The sequence below is a fragment of the Rattus norvegicus genome, chromosome 3 (genome assembly GCF_021556685.1).
Source record: "Rattus norvegicus strain SHRSP/BbbUtx chromosome 3, alternate assembly SHRSP_T2T, whole genome shotgun sequence".
Taxonomy (NCBI): Eukaryota; Metazoa; Chordata; class Mammalia; order Rodentia; family Muridae; genus Rattus; species Rattus norvegicus.
In genome coordinates this window covers 139,170,720-139,179,459 of record NC_141536.1, presented here as the reverse complement: position 1 = coordinate 139,179,459, position 8,740 = coordinate 139,170,720, and the positions used below count along the sequence as shown (strand labels likewise).

The 8,740-nt window shown below is 42.4% G+C and overlaps 1 pseudogene; it reads left to right on the top strand.

Annotated features, from left to right (window-relative positions):
• Positions 1–6,829: 6,829 nt before the first annotated feature.
• LOC134486175 (calcineurin subunit B type 1-like) lies at positions 6,830–7,539 on the top strand (annotated as a pseudogene).
• The last annotated feature ends 1,201 nt before the right edge of the window (positions 7,540–8,740 follow it).

Sequence of the window (8,740 nt, the reverse complement as noted above, 5' to 3'; positions counted from 1 at the left end):
CACATAATTATTTCATTAGATACTTAGAAAGCATTTGACAAAATTTAACACCCCTTCATGATAAAAGTCCTGGAAAGAACAGGAATTCAAGGCCCATACCTAAACATAGTAGAAGCCATATACAGCAAACCAGTAGCTAACATTAAGCTAAATGGAGAGAAACTTGAATCAATCCCACTAAAATCAAATACTAGACAAGCTGCCCACTCTCTTCCTACTTATTTAATATACTACCTGAAGTCCTAGATAGAGCAATCAGACAGCAAAAGGAAGTCAAAGGGATACAAATTGGAAAGGCAGAAGTCAAAATATCAATATCACTATTTCTAGATAATATGATAGTGTACTTATGCACACTTGATCTTTGACAAAAAAGCCAAAAATATACAATGGAAAAATGAAAGCACCTTCAATAAATGTTGCTGGTCTTACTGGCTGTCTGTATGTAGAAATATGAAAATAAACCCATATTTCTCACCTTGCACAAAGCACAGGTCCAAGTAGATTAAGGACCTCAACCTAAAGACAGGTTTACTGAATCTAATATAAGAGAAGTGGCAAAGAGCCTTAAACTCTATGTTACAGGGGGAAATTCCTAAACAAAACTCTAATAGCTCATGCTCTAAGATCAAAGATTGATAAATGGAACCTCATGAAACTGGAAATCTTCTGTAAGGCAAAGGACGTAGTCAATAAGACAAATCAGCATCCTACAGACTGGAAAAAAATCTTCACTAAGCCTACATCCAATAGAGGGCTAATACCAAAAATATATATAAAGAACTCAAGAAGCTAAGCACCCCAAAACCAAACAACACAATAAAAAATGGTATAGAATTAAACCGAGAATTTATAATAGAGGAATCTCAAATCGCTGAGAAGCATCTAAAAGTGTTTCAAAGTTCAAAGTTCAAAGTGATCAGAGAAATGCAAATCAAACCAACCCAGAGATTTCACTTTACACCAAGCAGAATGGCTAAGATCAAAACTTCAGGTTATGACACATGTTGGCAAGGATGTGGAGAAAGAGGCACACTCCTGCATTGCTGATGGGATTGCAAATTAGTACATCCACTTTGTAAATCAATATGGAGATTCTTCAGAATATTAGAAATAGAAGATCCAGTAATACCACTCTTAGGAACATACTCAAAGGATGCCCCACTATGTTTGCAGTGGCCTTATTTGTGATAGCCAGTACCTGGAAACAATCCAGATGTCCCATGACAGAAGAATGGATACAGAAAATGTGGCTTCATTTACACAATGGAATACTACTCAGCTATTAAGAATGAAGACGTCCTGAGTTTTGCAGGCAAATGGGATGGAACTAGCAAACATCATCATGTGTGAGGTAACCTAGACCCAAAAGGACATGCATGGTATGTACTCACTAATAAGTGGATATTAGCCAAAAATAAGTACAGAATACCCAAGATAGAGTCCACAGGACTCAAAAAGTTCAACAAGCTGAAGGGCCCATGTGATGATGCCTCAACTCCTCTTAGGAGAGAGAAGAAAGCAATCACAAGAGGGGTGGGAAAGGGGACAAGAGAGGAAGAGGGAAACATGATCTGGTACTGGGTGAGGGAAAACGACTGAAACCCTGAGGGCCAGCAAAAAGAATGGAAACAGGGAACCTCAAGAGGTAGGAGGTGGTGGAACCCTCCAGAAGGTACCAACGACCTGGGAGGTGAGAGAGTCTCTGGACTCAAAGGGAGAGACCTTAGATGAAATGCCCTACAGTGGGGAGAGGAAACTTGTAGAGCCTACCTCAAGCAGAAAGAGAGGGCATCAAGTAAGGGATAGGGTTACCATCCCACAGTCAAAACTCTGACCTATAATTGTTCCTGACTGAAAGAACTGTAGGGACAGAAATGGAGAAGATACCAAGGGAAAGGCAGTCCAGTAACTGTTCAAACTTGGACGATATCTCAAGAGGAGGCTCCTAGGCCTGACACTATTACTGAGGCTATGGAGTGCTCACAAAAAGGAACCTATCATGACTTCCCTCCTAAAGATGCAACAAGCAGCTGAAAAAGTCAGATGCAGATATTTGCACCCAACCAATGGACAGAAGCTTCTGATCCCTGTTGTTGAATAAGGGGAAAGCTATAAGAAGCTGAGGAGGAGGGTAACCTTGTGGGAGGAGCAGCAGTCTCAATTAACCTGGACCCCTTGAGATTTCTCAGATACTGGATCACCAACCAGGCAGCATACAAATGTTGATCTGAGGCCCCCAACACATATACACATACAGAGTACTGCCAGGTGTTGGTTCAGCCAGAGTGGGGAGGAGGTATGGGATGAGGGACAGAGTGTGATGGTGCAGGAGGGATAAAATTTGGAGTGTAAAAACAAAGATTAAATAAAATCAAAAGAAAAAAAAACCCAAATGTCCACCACTAGAATCTTTAAACTTCCCTCTGAATCTTCACAAGCCACCTCCACTGTCCACATTGCCCTCAATATTCTTATCTTCAAAGCTCCTGCAGAACAGCTCACCAAGCACTGGACACAGAATGGCTTTTCTTGCGCAAAGTTCCAAAGTCCTTCCACAACATTCCCAAAACAACACGCTCGGGTCTATCCTAGGCTGCATGATGAAAGCTCGGGTCTATCCTAGGCTGCATGACGGAAGCTCGGGTCTATCCTAGGCTGCACGACGAAAGCTCGAGTCTATCCTAGGCTGCATGATGAAAGCTCGGGTCTATCCTAGGCTGCATGACGAAAGCTCGGGTCTATCCTAGGCTGCATGACGGAAGCTCGGGTCTATCCTAGGCTGCATGACGAAAGCTCGGGTCTATCCTAGGCTGCATGACGGAAGCTCGGGTCTATCCTAGGCTGCATGACGAAAGCTCGGGTCTATCCTAGGCTGCATGACGGAAGCTTTGGGTCCTGGCCTGTTGCACTGTGGGAAGCAGTGGAACCCTCAGAATGTGGATTTCAGTGGGATGGAGTGAAGTCACTCAGGACGTCATTAACAAGGGCGTGGACACACTGTTCTCTTCCTGTCTGACTTGAATTCCTGGCCCTTATCATCGCACACAGTACAGTTCACTAGCACGCCTGTGGCAAATCAGGTCATCAGCAGAGTAACACTCTATGTAAACAATCAGCTCAGCAAGAATCAAACTGCCCTTCTTCTCTTCCTCTTGCACTTCTCAGAGGCATTCTCCTCAACGTGGGAAGACCCAGCTTCCTAACTTCAGGGTTTCAGGGTTTCAGCGCAGCACTGTTTGTTCTAAAGCAGTAAGTCCTGTTCTTCAATTGCCTTCGGACCCTGGAGAAGATGCCTGTTAGACAGAGCTTTGGGCCTTCTCCTCCAGTTTCTAATTTTGTAACTTTAAGAGGCATTCAAAATGTAAGAAAGTAATTAATTGATTAATTGATGGTGGTTGACACATCTTTGCATGCCTGTGAAACTTCCTGAGAGAGTCTTCTCAATCTTCCTTAGTGCCCTCCCCAAACAGCAAAAAGCACAGTACCCTTCTGGATGCCCGGAAACTAGTACTGTGGCACAGGTTCTCTATAGGGCATCAGACAAAGATGAATAATAAAAAAGGAAACACATGACTTCTCCGAGGTATGGTGGAGAAGAAGGTTTATTGTAGATGAAAGGGAGAACATAGTCAGAGACCAGGCAAGGACATCCTGAAGAGTCTAGAGTGAATGCTTGAGCTGGGTCATGTAAAGAGAGGAGCAGGGAAGAGAAGAGAGAGCCACACCAAGAGGCCAAGAGAATAAAGGGTAGACCAAAACTGGGCCATGTAACCAAAATGGCTGGATAATACTGGGAAAGGCATCTGGGGGAAGATCAGTTCAAATTATATCTCTGTGATACAGAAATTTAGGGTAGAAGATGGGGTATGCCCGCCATACCCTGTAACAGTTAGGATCTGAGGGATGCTGGGAGAACCTGGTGGCTAGGTCCACTTTGGCATGTTAAATAGGCACTACGACTGTTTGTTCTGGATTTGAAACCTAACAAGGAAGACCTGAGGGGAGTGAAGATTACTAAAATCTACCTCCTGTGAGGCCAAAGGCACTGAGGCACCTAGCCCGGAAATAGAAGGAAGAGACTTGATAGAATATCGTACATCTTGTACTTTGATGGGATTGAGGCTTCTATGATTGTGGGATCACCTCTGGCTTCTGAGTGGTGAGGCTCTCATTCAGTTCCTCAGGCTGTGCTCCTCAGAGGCCTTTGGTGGTAGCTCACTCTCAAGTCCATTGGGCAGATGGTAGGAACTTTTAGGGGAGCTGCCATTTTATGGCCTTGTTCTTACACACACACACACACACACACACACACACACACACACACACACACACACTGCTATATTGAGGTTTCAAGGGCCAGATGGCTGGTTTCAGTGCCAAGGGAGTATCTGCATCTGCCCTGATGTTCACACTTTGCTCCAGGATCAGAGAGCCCAGCCTCGACCCATCCACCCTTAGTTGGCTTTGACTTGTTATTATTTAACTCCCCCCCCCCAAGTTTTAAAACTGGTTGGCAACTGGATCTCCACAGCCTCTGTTTTAGAATTATTGTTGGGTATTGCTTGAGTGCTTTGCTTTAGACACAGGAAAGAGTAAATACATGAGGCCAAGTGGTTTTATAAGTCTCTACAGCCATACTGCCTGTGGTACTATGGCCCAGAGTTTTAACAACAGAGTGTTATGTTTTAAAAATTGACATAAATTGACCCAGAGGTGAAGGAACTCTTTGACCCTACTGTGCTAGTCAGCTTTCTGTCATTTTCAACAAAATACCTGAGATAATTGATTCTGAAAGGTTTATTTTGGCTCACATTGTGGTCAGATCTGGTCTATGATTGGTTGACAATTTGCTATGAGCTTGTGCTGAGAGAGAATGTCATGGCAGAGACAAAAGGTGGAACAAAATCCCTCACATCCTCACAACTCATGGGGCTAAAAGAGAGGGTGGTGGGTGTGGGACCATGATCCCAACTGATGATGTAAAGACTTCCTGCTGTGACCCATGTTGTGGGGCAATGTTCACTGAACTTATCCATATCAAAGGTCATGGCCTAGTTCTCAGAAATCCCACCACTTCTGAATAGCACCTCCCTAATAACTAGGCCTGTAGAAGATAGACACTCAAGATACAAACTGTAGTATCTGAGTTAAAAGAACAGAGGTCAGATAAACTCAATAAAGTTATGGTAGTTGAAAAAGATATGGGTTAATTGTGTGAAGGAATCCCAGGACATTCTCCACTTCAGTATAGGATTTTCTTTGTGCGTTCTTCAATTAAACAATATTTAGCATATGTGGTAATAGAAAAGCAACACTGTTATCTTTGGTAGCTTGGTCTTATATTTATAAAGAAATATCACATTCAAGCATCTTCTAGCATCTGAACATTTCCAAAGTTCTCAAATTCAAAACAGCTACAGAGTGGAGCCATGTTGTGAGGCAATGTTCACTGACCTTCTGCATATCCAAGGTCATGTAGCATCAAGCAGAGCAGTAATGTAAATCCTGAGCAAGAATCGTGATTCTCCATCCCCTGGATATGAGGATCCTTTATCCTGTCACATTCCTGAAACCACTGCCTCTGGGAGCCTTTCTCTGTCCTTCGCCGCTGTAGAAACAAGGCTTCACAGAAACAATGGTTCACTCACATACAAATCTCACTTGGTCATTAACTCCAAATCTTCAACACAGAATCCAGGAATCTGCTCCTACCAATTGCTCCTCTTCTGGTGAACCAATAACACGGAACGATGCTGTAATTATGAGGATGACAGTGAAAATCAGAGGAGAACATGAGAGTGAAAGGGAAGTCCATGTCCTGGAATCAGTGCAGGACATTCACAGACACCAAATTCTCAGCACAAAGCAACCTCCCTGCTCCTGCAGCTCTTACAATCTGCAAGGCCTCTCTCTCTTTGCCAACCCTTAGCAGTAGGAGTACTTTGTAGCTGTAACTCTGGGACTGGGCTCAATGGCTTTGTACTTTTATTGGTGGTCAGTTTCTGCAGTGATCTCTATCTGTTACAAAGAGAACTTTCCCTGGTGAGGGGAGGACTCCACTGCTCTGGGAGGAAAGGGATAAATGTTCATAGACTGTTGCTACAAGTTATGCTGATTTAGTAAAGCAAGGGGTTAGATTCTCCCTCATTAACCAACTCAACTAACATGGAGTCGTTTACTCGGTTTCCAGTCCTAGGAGACGTCTTCCTCTTGTTGAGGGGTCTTAATTCCAATTAGAGAGCTGGTAGATACGGCCAGTGAATGCATGCTACTACTTCACTGTGTTCATTATTCTGCTATGTCGGTTGCTGTCATGTTTCATAGATGTCATAACAGGCTAGGGACTGTTGGTTTCCTCCCTACTTTGGAAGTTTGCATGTAAATTCTGATACCAGGGTAGCTAGGGTTCAGACACTGTTTGTCCAAGAATTAAGGCCAAAATTGACAAGTGGGAATCCATGAAACTCAGAAGCTTCTGCACAGCTGAAGAAATAATCAACTGGATGAATAGGAAGCGCATAAAAGCAAGAGAATGGTTCCTACCTGTACATCTGACAGGGGTTTAATATGCAGAGTATAAAAAGAACTCAAAAAGCCAAAGTGAGGAGGTTTAGGTCAGCAGGGGCTGCTGCAGAGAGTCGGGCCGCCCAGGAGCATGAGGCTGCAACCTTTCCTCCCAGTGCTGATGCAGCTCCTACCCTGACTCCACCAGCTGCCTCGCTCTGGCCCAAGTCCGGTTGCACCCTGCGGGGAACCAGACACCATAGCTGCCATCCCTGAGTCCCGGGGGACCTACGGCCGCCGCCAGCGCCGCCCTCTGACCAAGATGGAAAACGAGGTGAATTATCCTTTGAAAATGTGCTCAGTCGGTGCTGATGAAATTAAAAGGCTGAGAAAGAGATTTAAGAAGTTTGATTTGGGCAATTCTGGTTCTTTGAGCATGGAGGAGTTCATGTCTCTGTCTGAGTTACAACAGAAAACTTTAGTACAGTGGCTATATAGATATATTCAATACAGACCGGAATGGAGGAATAGACTTCAAAGAATTCATTGAGGGAGTCTCTAGGTTCAGTGTCAAAGGCCATAGGGAACAGAAGTTGAGGTTTGCTTTTCCTATCTATGACACGGATTAAGACAGCTATCTTTCCAATGGAGAACTCTTCCAGGTGTTGAAGATGATGTTGGGCAACAATCTGAAGGAAACGCGGTTACAGCAGATTGTACACAAAGCTATAATAAATGCAGATAAGGATGGAGATGGAGGAACATCCTTTCAGGGAGTCTGTGCTGTTGTAGGTGGCCTAGACGTCCACAAAAAGATCGCCGTGAGTGTGTGACTCTTTGAAGAATACCACCCAACACTTTGATTTTCTTCTCCATCTCTGAAGACCTGCTCAAGACGTCCAGCAATGCTGTCTGTGTGTTTAAATGGAAGTATTATTCTCTGGGAAGCCACATTTCCCAACATGAGCTTCATGAAACCAGCTAAGCGTTATTGAACTCCTACCCTCTCAATACCTCAGTGTAGCACTTTAAAGTTTGAAGGACAGCAGCAGGAAAAGGGCATATCAGTGTGGTGGAGAAAGGGAAGGGACTGGTTATTTTTCTTCATCTTTTATAACAATAAATTATCTATGTATTCACATGTAAATATTTATAGATGTATGTAGCTTTCTATATGTTTAATAGGTTGGCTTAATTTGATTTACTTGATTCAGAAACAAAATGTTAGAGTACAAAAGTGCCGAGCAGAATGTAAACCATCCTTACTTTTATTTCACACAGTTCTATATGAAGATAGAAAATTGAACAATTTGAGCCAGGTATTAGGCCAGTTAGTTTCCTTTCGCTGTGCTTTCTCTTTTCGGGATTGACAAAGCATTTGTTAATGCCCTATTATTTACCTTAATTATGCTTTTGTAAAAGAATCTGTAACTTTATTCATATTTCTGAATATCTTTTCTGGGGCTGTTTTATTGCCAGGCAGTACTTAATCCATCTCTGTTGGACATCTAGTTCATTGTGTTGCCAAGAGTGGGTTCTTGTATCCATAGAACCACATATACTATGACTGCTATAGGCTGATACTTTTTAAGTAGTCACTGTTATTTTTATTAAGGGTCCCTGAGAAAATGTAATTAGCAGCTGTGATTTTATAAAGGTCAGAAGTTTTCTGAGGCAGTCATGACTTAAATGTATTGTTTAGTGAAGAAAACCCAAAGCAATCATGTAATGACTTAAAATACTCTTGTTTCATTGTACACAGGAAATACTTATCACTAAACTGTATGGATTTATTTTCTTTCCGCATTTCAAAATAAATAATCCTAACCTAAAAATTCAACCAATACTTAATGAGGACATATTTATGTAAAATACCATTTGTGGTTAAAATGGGGGAATATCTTGCTAATATATATGCCATGGCAGAGCAGATTTTGTTCACATTTATATTTTTAAAATTTATTTGTCAGAAGGCTAGATAGCACATTATGGATTTATGCTGTTTTGCCGAAACAACTAGTGATTGATAATGATTTAATAAATTCATGTGACATAAAGGTACGTCGTGTTCTACCACTTGACATTATCCCTCCCCTTCTCTGCAAAGGTACTATTGACTGGAGTAAGACATTCTGGATAGTTTTCTATGGCCGTCTTCCCTACAAAGTTTTTCTATAAAAATTGGTTTTATGATCATGAATGGTAAAGGGTGGGTTGAATCAAGGTGAGGGAA